Source organism: Hermetia illucens, chromosome 1 (assembly GCF_905115235.1).
Source record: "Hermetia illucens chromosome 1, iHerIll2.2.curated.20191125, whole genome shotgun sequence".
Lineage (NCBI taxonomy): Eukaryota > Metazoa > Arthropoda > Insecta > Diptera > Stratiomyidae > Hermetia > Hermetia illucens.
In genome coordinates this window covers 174,010,852-174,022,445 of record NC_051849.1, presented here as the reverse complement: position 1 = coordinate 174,022,445, position 11,594 = coordinate 174,010,852, and positions in this window count along the sequence as shown.

Below are 11,594 nucleotides of genomic sequence, written 5' to 3'. Positions count from 1 at the left end.
GAAAAACTTTAAACGCTTATATCTCCGTTAATATTGAGAATTTCGCAAAAAGGAGCTTAATTCGTGATCACTACTACTGGTAGAGGGTCTGAGCTTCAAAATGGTATATAGGTTGTGGGGTCTAGGTGCCAGGAAAATTTCTGATTTTTGGAGGAATCTGGGGAAAAACTTTAAACGCTTATATCTCCGTTAATATTGAGAATTTCGCAAAAAGGAGCTTAATTCGTGATCACTACTACTGGTAGAGGGTCTGAGCTTCAAAATGGTATATAGGTTGTGGGGTCTAGGTGCCAGGAAAATTTCTGATTTTTGGAGGAATCTGGGGAAAAACTTTAAACGCTTATATCTCCGTTAATATTGAGAATTTCGCAAAAAGGAGCTTAATTCGTGATCACTACTACTGGTAGAGGGTCTGAGCTTCAAAATGGTATATAGGTTGTGGGGTCTAGGTGCCAGGAAAATTTCTGATTTTTGGAGGAATCTGGGGAAAAACTTTAAACGCTTATATCTCCGTTAATATTGAGAATTTCGCAAAAAGGAGCTTAATTCGTGATCACTACTACTGGTAGAGGGTCTGAGCTTCAAAATGGTATATAGGTTGTGGGGTCTAGGTGCCAGGAAAATTTCTGATTTTTGGAGGAATCTGGGGAAAAACTTTAAACGCTTATATCTCCGTTAATATTGAGAATTTCGCAAAAAGGAGCTTAATTCGTGATCACTACTACTGGTAGAGGGTCTGAGCTTCAAAATGGTATATAGGTTGTGGGGTCTAGGTGCCAGGAAAATTTCTGATTTTTGGAGGAATCTGGGGAAAAACTTTAAACGCTTATATCTCCGTTAATATTGAGAATTTCGCAAAAAGGAGCTTAATTCGTGATCACTACTACTGGTAGAGGGTCTGAGCTTCAAAATGGTATATAGGTTGTGGGGTCTAGGTGCCAGGAAAATTTCTGATTTTTGGAGGAATCTGGGGAAAAACTTTAAACGCTTATATCTCCGTTAATATTGAGAATTTCGCAAAAAGGAGCTTAATTCGTGATCACTACTACTGGTAGAGGGTCTGAGCTTCAAAATGGTATATAGGTTGTGGGGTCTAGGTGCCAGGAAAATTTCTGATTTTTGGAGGAATCTGGGGAAAAACTTTAAACGCTTATATCTCCGTTAATATTGAGAATTTCGCAAAAAGGAGCTTAATTCGTGATCACTACTACTGGTAGAGGGTCTGAGCTTCAAAATGGTATATAGGTTGTGGGGTCTAGGTGCCAGGAAAATTTCTGATTTTTGGAGGAATCTGGGGAAAAACTTTAAACGCTTATATCTCCGTTAATATTGAGAATTTCGCAAAAAGGAGCTTAATTCGTGATCACTACTACTGGTAGAGGGTCTGAGCTTCAAAATGGTATATAGGTTGTGGGGTCTAGGTGCCAGGAAAATTTCTGATTTTTGGAGGAATCTGGGGAAAAACTTTAAACGCTTATATCTCCGTTAATATTGAGAATTTCGCAAAAAGGAGCTTAATTCGTGATCACTACTACTGGTAGAGGGTCTGAGCTTCAAAATGGTATATAGGTTGTGGGGTCTAGGTGCCAGGAAAATTTCTGATTTTTGGAGGAATCTGGGGAAAAACTTTAAACGCTTATATCTCCGTTAATATTGAGAATTTCGCAAAAAGGAGCTTAATTCGTGATCACTACTACTGGTAGAGGGTCTGAGCTTCAAAATGGTATATAGGTTGTGGGGTCTAGGTGCCAGGAAAATTTCTGATTTTTGGAGGAATCTGGGGAAAAACTTTAAACGCTTATATCTCCGTTAATATTGAGAATTTCGCAAAAAGGAGCTTAATTCGTGATCACTACTACTGGTAGAGGGTCTGAGCTTCAAAATGGTATATAGGTTGTGGGGTCTAGGTGCCAGGAAAATTTCTGATTTTTGGAGGAATCTGGGGAAAAACTTTAAACGCTTATATCTCCGTTAATATTGAGAATTTCGCAAAAAGGAGCTTAATTCGTGATCACTACTACTGGTAGAGGGTCTGAGCTTCAAAATGGTATATAGGTTGTGGGGTCTAGGTGCCAGGAAAATTTCTGATTTTTGGAGGAATCTGGGGAAAAACTTTAAACGCTTATATCTCCGTTAATATTGAGAATTTCGCAAAAAGGAGCTTAATTCGTGATCACTACTACTGGTAGAGGGTCTGAGCTTCAAAATGGTATATAGGTTGTGGGGTCTAGGTGCCAGGAAAATTTCTGATTTTTGGAGGAATCTGGGGAAAAACTTTAAACGCTTATATCTCCGTTAATATTGAGAATTTCGCAAAAAGGAGCTTAATTCGTGATCACTACTACTGGTAGAGGGTCTGAGCTTCAAAATGGTATATAGGTTGTGGGGTCTAGGTGCCAGGAAAATTTCTGATTTTTGGAGGAATCTGGGGAAAAACTTTAAACGCTTATATCTCCGTTAATATTGAGAATTTCGCAAAAAGGAGCTTAATTCGTGATCACTACTACTGGTAGAGGGTCTGAGCTTCAAAATGGTATATAGGTTGTGGGGTCTAGGTGCCAGGAAAATTTCTGATTTTTGGAGGAATCTGGGGAAAAACTTTAAACGCTTATATCTCCGTTAATATTGAGAATTTCGCAAAAAGGAGCTTAATTCGTGATCACTACTACTGGTAGAGGGTCTGAGCTTCAAAATGGTATATAGGTTGTGGGGTCTAGGTGCCAGGAAAATTTCTGATTTTTGGAGGAATCTGGGGAAAAACTTTAAACGCTTATATCTCCGTTAATATTGAGAATTTCGCAAAAAGGAGCTTAATTCGTGATCACTACTACTGGTAGAGGGTCTGAGCTTCAAAATGGTATATAGGTTGTGGGGTCTAGGTGCCAGGAAAATTTCTGATTTTTGGAGGAATCTGGGGAAAAACTTTAAACGCTTATATCTCCGTTAATATTGAGAATTTCGCAAAAACGGAGCTTAATTCGTGATCACTACTACTGGTAGAGGGTCTGAGCTTCAAAATGGTATATAGGTTGTGGGGTCTAGGTGCCAGGAAAATTTCTGATTTTTGGAGGAATCTGGGGAAAAACTTTAAACGCTTATATCTCCGTTAATATTGAGAATTTCGCAAAAAGGAGCTTAATTCGTGATCACTACTACTGGTAGAGGGTCTGAGCTTCAAAATGGTATATAGGTTGTGGGGTCTAGGTGCCAGGAAAATTTCTGATTTTTGGAGGAATCTGGGGAAAAACTTTAAACGCTTATATCTCCGTTAATATTGAGAATTTCGCAAAAAGGAGCTTAATTCGTGATCACTACTACTGGTAGAGGGTCTGAGCTTCAAAATGGTATATAGGTTGTGGGGTCTAGGTGCCAGGAAAATTTCTGATTTTTGGAGGAATCTGGGGAAAAACTTTAAACGCTTATATCTCCGTTAATATTGAGAATTTCGCAAAAAGGAGCTTAATTCGTGATCACTACTACTGGTAGAGGGTCTGAGCTTCAAAATGGTATATAGGTTGTGGGGTCTAGGTGCCAGGAAAATTTCTGATTTTTGGAGGAATCTGGGGAAAAACTTTAAACGCTTATATCTCCGTTAATATTGAGAATTTCGCAAAAAGGAGCTTAATTCGTGATCACTACTACTGGTAGAGGGTCTGAGCTTCAAAATGGTATATAGGTTGTGGGGTCTAGGTGCCAGGAAAATTTCTGATTTTTGGAGGAATCTGGGGAAAAACTTTAAACGCTTATATCTCCGTTAATATTGAGAATTTCGCAAAAAGGAGCTTAATTCGTGATCACTACTACTGGTAGAGGGTCTGAGCTTCAAAATGGTATATAGGTTGTGGGGTCTAGGTGCCAGGAAAATTTCTGATTTTTGGAGGAATCTGGGGAAAAACTTTAAACGCTTATATCTCCGTTAATATTGAGAATTTCGCAAAAAGGAGCTTAATTCGTGATCACTACTACTGGTAGAGGGTCTGAGCTTCAAAATGGTATATAGGTTGTGGGGTCTAGGTGCCAGGAAAATTTCTGATTTTTGGAGGAATCTGGGGAAAAACTTTAAACGCTTATATCTCCGTTAATATTGAGAATTTCGCAAAAAGGAGCTTAATTCGTGATCACTACTACTGGTAGAGGGTCTGAGCTTCAAAATGGTATATAGGTTGTGGGGTCTAGGTGCCAGGAAAATTTCTGATTTTTGGAGGAATCTGGGGAAAAACTTTAAACGCTTATATCTCCGTTAATATTGAGAATTTCGCAAAAAGGAGCTTAATTCGTGATCACTACTACTGGTAGAGGGTCTGAGCTTCAAAATGGTATATAGGTTGTGGGGTCTAGGTGCCAGGAAAATTTCTGATTTTTGGAGGAATCTGGGGAAAAACTTTAAACGCTTATATCTCCGTTAATATTGAGAATTTCGCAAAAAGGAGCTTAATTCGTGATCACTACTACTGGTAGAGGGTCTGAGCTTCAAAATGGTATATAGGTTGTGGGGTCTAGGTGCCAGGAAAATTTCTGATTTTTGGAGGAATCTGGGGAAAAACTTTAAACGCTTATATCTCCGTTAATATTGAGAATTTCGCAAAAAGGAGCTTAATTCGTGATCACTACTACTGGTAGAGGGTCTGAGCTTCAAAATGGTATATAGGTTGTGGGGTCTAGGTGCCAGGAAAATTTCTGATTTTTGGAGGAATCTGGGGAAAAACTTTAAACGCTTATATCTCCGTTAATATTGAGAATTTCGCAAAAACGGAGCTTAATTCGTGATCACTACTACTGGTAGAGGGTCTGAGCTTCAAAATGGTATATAGGTTGTGGGGTCTAGGTGCCAGGAAAATTTCTGATTTTTGGAGGAATCTGGGGAAAAACTTTAAACGCTTATATCTCCGTTAATATTGAGAATTTCGCAAAAAGGAGCTTAATTCGTGATCACTACTATTGGTAGAGGGTCTGAGCTTCAAAATGGTATATAGGTTGTGGGGTCTAGGTGCCAGGAAAATTTCTGATTTTTGGAGGAATCTGGGGAAAAACTTTAAACGCTTATATCTCCGTTAATATTGAGAATTTCGCAAAAAGGAGCTTAATTCGTGATCACTACTATTGGTAGAGGGTCTGAGCTTCAAAATGGTATATAGGTTGTGGGGTCTAGGTGCCAGGAAAATTTCTGATTTTTGGAGGAATCTGGGGAAAAACTTTAAACGCTTATATCTCCGTTAATATTGAGAATTTCGCAAAAAGGAGCTTAATTCGTGATCACTACTACTGGTAGAGGGTCTGAGCTTCAAAATGGTATATAGGTTGTGGGGTCTAGGTGCCAGGAAAATTTCTGATTTTTGGAGGAATCTGGGGAAAAACTTTAAACGCTTATATCTCCGTTAATATTGAGAATTTCGCAAAAAGGAGCTTAATTCGTGATCACTACTACTGGTAGAGGGTCTGAGCTTCAAAATGGTATATAGGTTGTGGGGTCTAGGTGCCAGGAAAATTTCTGATTTTTGGAGGAATCTGGGGAAAAACTTTAAACGCTTATATCTCCGTTAATATTGAGAATTTCGCAAAAAGGAGCTTAATTCGTGATCACTACTATTGGTAGAGGGTCTGAGCTTCAAAATGGTATATAGGTTGTGGGGTCTAGGTGCCAGGAAAATTTCTGATTTTTGGAGGAATCTGGGGAAAAACTTTAAACGCTTATATCTCCGTTAATATTGAGAATTTCGCAAAAAGGAGCTTAATTCGTGATCACTACTACTGGTAGAGGGTCTGAGCTTCAAAATGGTATATAGGTTGTGGGGTCTAGGTGCCAGGAAAATTTCTGATTTTTGGAGGAATCTGGGGAAAAACTTTAAACGCTTATATCTCCGTTAATATTGAGAATTTCGCAAAAAGGAGCTTAATTCGTGATCACTACTACTGGTAGAGGGTCTGAGCTTCAAAATGGTATATAGGTTGTGGGGTCTAGGTGCCAGGAAAATTTCTGATTTTTGGAGGAATCTGGGGAAAAACTTTAAACGCTTATATCTCCGTTAATATTGAGAATTTCGCAAAAAGGAGCTTAATTCGTGATCACTACTACTGGTAGAGGGTCTGAGCTTCAAAATGGTATATAGGTTGTGGGGTCTAGGTGCCAGGAAAATTTCTGATTTTTGGAGGAATCTGGGGAAAAACTTTAAACGCTTATATCTCCGTTAATATTGAGAATTTCGCAAAAAGGAGCTTAATTCGTGATCACTACTACTGGTAGAGGGTCTGAGCTTCAAAATGGTATATAGGTTGTGGGGTCTAGGTGCCAGGAAAATTTCTGATTTTTGGAGGAATCTGGGGAAAAACTTTAAACGCTTATATCTCCGTTAATATTGAGAATTTCGCAAAAAGGAGCTTAATTCGTGATCACTACTACTGGTAGAGGGTCTGAGCTTCAAAATGGTATATAGGTTGTGGGGTCTAGGTGCCAGGAAAATTTCTGATTTTTGGAGGAATCTGGGGAAAAACTTTAAACGCTTATATCTCCGTTAATATTGAGAATTTCGCAAAAAGGAGCTTAATTCGTGATCACTACTACTGGTAGAGGGTCTGAGCTTCAAAATGGTATATAGGTTGTGGGGTCTAGGTGCCAGGAAAATTTCTGATTTTTGGAGGAATCTGGGGAAAAACTTTAAACGCTTATATCTCCGTTAATATTGAGAATTTCGCAAAAAGGAGCTTAATTCGTGATCACTACTACTGGTAGAGGGTCTGAGCTTCAAAATGGTATATAGGTTGTGGGGTCTAGGTGCCAGGAAAATTTCTGATTTTTGGAGGAATCTGGGGAAAAACTTTAAACGCTTATATCTCCGTTAATATTGAGAATTTCGCAAAAAGGAGCTTAATTCGTGATCACTACTACTGGTAGAGGGTCTGAGCTTCAAAATGGTATATAGGTTGTGGGGTCTAGGTGCCAGGAAAATTTCTGATTTTTGGAGGAATCTGGGGAAAAACTTTAAACGCTTATATCTCCGTTAATATTGAGAATTTCGCAAAAAGGAGCTTAATTCGTGATCACTACTACTGGTAGAGGGTCTGAGCTTCAAAATGGTATATAGGTTGTGGGGTCTAGGTGCCAGGAAAATTTCTGATTTTTGGAGGAATCTGGGGAAAAACTTTAAACGCTTATATCTCCGTTAATATTGAGAATTTCGCAAAAAGGAGCTTAATTCGTGATCACTACTACTGGTAGAGGGTCTGAGCTTCAAAATGGTATATAGGTTGTGGGGTCTAGGTGCCAGGAAAATTTCTGATTTTTGGAGGAATCTGGGGAAAAACTTTAAACGCTTATATCTCCGTTAATATTGAGAATTTCGCAAAAAGGAGCTTAATTCGTGATCACTACTACTGGTAGAGGGTCTGAGCTTCAAAATGGTATATAGGTTGTGGGGTCTAGGTGCCAGGAAAATTTCTGATTTTTGGAGGAATCTGGGGAAAAACTTTAAACGCTTATATCTCCGTTAATATTGAGAATTTCGCAAAAAGGAGCTTAATTCGTGATCACTACTACTGGTAGAGGGTCTGAGCTTCAAAATGGTATATAGGTTGTGGGGTCTAGGTGCCAGGAAAATTTCTGATTTTTGGAGGAATCTGGGGAAAAACTTTAAACGCTTATATCTCCGTTAATATTGAGAATTTCGCAAAAAGGAGCTTAATTCGTGATCACTACTACTGGTAGAGGGTCTGAGCTTCAAAATGGTATATAGGTTGTGGGGTCTAGGTGCCAGGAAAATTTCTGATTTTTGGAGGAATCTGGGGAAAAACTTTAAACGCTTATATCTCCGTTAATATTGAGAATTTCGCAAAAAGGAGCTTAATTCGTGATCACTACTACTGGTAGAGGGTCTGAGCTTCAAAATGGTATATAGGTTGTGGGGTCTAGGTGCCAGGAAAATTTCTGATTTTTGGAGGAATCTGGGGAAAAACTTTAAACGCTTATATCTCCGTTAATATTGAGAATTTCGCAAAAAGGAGCTTAATTCGTGATCACTACTACTGGTAGAGGGTCTGAGCTTCAAAATGGTATATAGGTTGTGGGGTCTAGGTGCCAGGAAAATTTCTGATTTTTGGAGGAATCTGGGGAAAAACTTTAAACGCTTATATCTCCGTTAATATTGAGAATTTCGCAAAAAGGAGCTTAATTCGTGATCACTACTACTGGCTAGAGGGTCTGAGCTTCAAAATGGTATATAGGTTGTGGGGTCTAGGTGCCAGGAAAATTTCTGATTTTTGGAGGAATCTGGGGAAAAACTTTAAACGCTTATATCTCCGTTAATATTGAGAATTTCGCAAAAAGGAGCTTAATTCGTGATCACTACTACTGGTAGAGGGTCTGAGCTTCAAAATGGTATATAGGTTGTGGGGTCTAGGTGCCAGGAAAATTTCTGATTTTTGGAGGAATCTGGGGAAAAACTTTAAACGCTTATATCTCCGTTAATATTGAGAATTTCGCAAAAAGGAGCTTAATTCGTGATCACTACTACTGGTAGAGGGTCTGAGCTTCAAAATGGTATATAGGTTGTGGGGTCTAGGTGCCAGGAAAATTTCTGATTTTTGGAGGAATCTGGGGAAAAACTTTAAACGCTTATATCTCCGTTAATATTGAGAATTTCGCAAAAACGAGCTTAATTCGTGATCACTACTACTGCTAGAGGGTCTGAGCTTCAAAATGGTATATAGGTTGTGGGGTCTAGGTGCCAGGAAAATTTCTGATTTTTGGAGGAATCTGGGGAAAAACTTTAAACGCTTCTATCTCCGTTAATATTGAGAATTTCGCAAAAAGGAGCTTAATTCGTGATCACTACTACTGGTAGAGGGTCTGAGCTTCAAAATGATATATAGGTTGTGGGGTCTAGGTGCCAGGAAAATTTCTGATTTTTGGAGGAATCTGGGGAAAAACTTTAAACGCTTATATCTCCGTTAATATTGAGAATTTCGCAAAAAGGAGCTTAATTCGTGATCACTACTACTGGTAGAGGGTCTGAGCTTCAAAATGGTATATAGGTTGTGGGGTCTAGGTGCCAGGAAAATTTCTGATTTTTGGAGGAATCTGGGGAAAAACTTTAAACGCTTATATCTCCGTTAATATTGAGAATTTCGCAAAAACGGAGCTTAATTCGTGATCACTACTACTGGCTAGAGGGTCTGAGCTTCAAAATGGTATATAGGTTGTGGGGTCTAGGTGCCAGGAAAATTTCTGATTTTTGGAGGAATCTGGGGAAAAACTTTAAACGCTTATATCTCCGTTAATATTGAGAATTTCGCAAAAAGGAGCTTAATTCGTGATCACTACTACTGGTAGAGGGTCTGAGCTTCAAAATGGTATATAGGTTGTGGGGTCTAGGTGCCAGGAAAATTTCTGATTTTTGGAGGAATCTGGGGAAAAACTTTAAACGCTTATATCTCCGTTAATATTGAGAATTTCGCAAAAAGGAGCTTAATTCGTGATCACTACTACTGGTAGAGGGTCTGAGCTTCAAAATGGTATATAGGTTGTGGGGTCTAGGTGCCAGGAAAATTTCTGATTTTTGGAGGAATCTGGGGAAAAACTTTAAACGCTTATATCTCCGTTAATATTGAGAATTTCGCAAAAAGGAGCTTAATTCGTGATCACTACTATTGGTAGAGGGTCTGAGCTTCAAAATGGTATATAGGTTGTGGGGTCTAGGTGCCAGGAAAATTTCTGATTTTTGGAGGAATCTGGGGAAAAACTTTAAACGCTTATATCTCCGTTAATATTGAGAATTTCGCAAAAAGGAGCTTAATTCGTGATCACTACTACTGGTAGAGGGTCTGAGCTTCAAAATGGTATATAGGTTGTGGGGTCTAGGTGCCAGGAAAATTTCTGATTTTTGGAGGAATCTGGGGAAAAACTTTAAACGCTTATATCTCCGTTAATATTGAGAATTTCGCAAAAAGGAGCTTAATTCGTGATCACTACTACTGGTAGAGGGTCTGAGCTTCAAAATGGTATATAGGTTGTGGGGTCTAGGTGCCAGGAAAATTTCTGATTTTTGGAGGAATCTGGGGAAAAACTTTAAACGCTTATATCTCCGTTAATATTGAGAATTTCGCAAAAAGGAGCTTAATTCGTGATCACTACTACTGGTAGAGGGTCTGAGCTTCAAAATGGTATATAGGTTGTGGGGTCTAGGTGCCAGGAAAATTTCTGATTTTTGGAGGAATCTGGGGAAAAACTTTAAACGCTTATATCTCCGTTAATATTGAGAATTTCGCAAAAAGGAGCTTAATTCGTGATCACTACTACTGGTAGAGGGTCTGAGCTTCAAAATGGTATATAGGTTGTGGGGTCTAGGTGCCAGGAAAATTTCTGATTTTTGGAGGAATCTGGGGAAAAACTTTAAACGCTTATATCTCCGTTAATATTGAGAATTTCGCAAAAAGGAGCTTAATTCGTGATCACTACTACTGGTAGAGGGTCTGAGCTTCAAATGGTATATAGGTTGTGGGGTCTAGGTGCCAGGAAAATTTCTGATTTTTGGAGGAATCTGGGGAAAAACTTTAAACGCTTATATCTCCGTTAATATTGAGAATTTCGCAAAAACGGAGCTTAATTCGTGATCACTACTACTGGTAGAGGGTCTGAGCTTCAAAATGGTATATAGGTTGTGGGGTCTAGGTGCCAGGAAAATTTCTGATTTTTGGAGGAATCTGGGGAAAAACTTTAAACGCTTATATCTCCGTTAATATTGAGAATTTCGCAAAAAGGAGCTTTTTCGTGATCACTACTACTGGTAGAGGGTCTGAGCTTCGAAATGGTATATAGGTTGTGGGGTCTAGGTGCCAGGAAAATTTCTGATTTTTGGAGGAATCTGGGGAAAAACTTTAAACGCTTATATCTCCGTTTATATCGAGAATTTCGCAAAAAGGAGCTTAATTTGTGATCGCTACTATTGGTAGGTATACAGGTTGTGAGGTCTAGGTGCCAGGAAAATTTCTGATTTTTGGAGGAATCTGGGCAAAAACTTTAAACGCTTCTATCTCCGTTAATATTGAGAATTTCGCAAAAAGGAGCTTAGTTCGTGATCACTACTACTGGTAGAGGGTCTGAGCTTCAAAATGATATATAGGTTGTGGGGTCTAGGTGCCAGGAAAATTTCTGATTTTTGGAGGAATCTGGGGAAAAACTTTAAACGCTTATATCTCCGTTAATATTGAGAATTTCGCAAAAAGGAGCTTAATTCGTGATCACTACTACTGGTAGAGGGTCTGAGCTTCAAAATGGTATATAGGTTGTGGGGTCTAGGTGCCAGGAAAATTTCTGATTTTTGGAGGAATCTGGGGAAAAACTTTAAACGCTTATATCTCCGTTAATATTGAGAATTTCGCAAAAACGGAGCTTAATTCGTGATCACTACTACTGGTAGAGGGTCTGAGCTTCAAAATGGTATATAGGTTGTGGGGTCTAGGTGCCAGGAAAATTTCTGATTTTTGGAGGAATCTGGGGAAAAACTTTAAACGCTTATATCTCCGTTAATATTGAGAATTTCGCAAAAAGGAGCTTAATTCGTGATCACTACTATTGGTAGAGGGTCTGAGCTTCAAAATGGTAT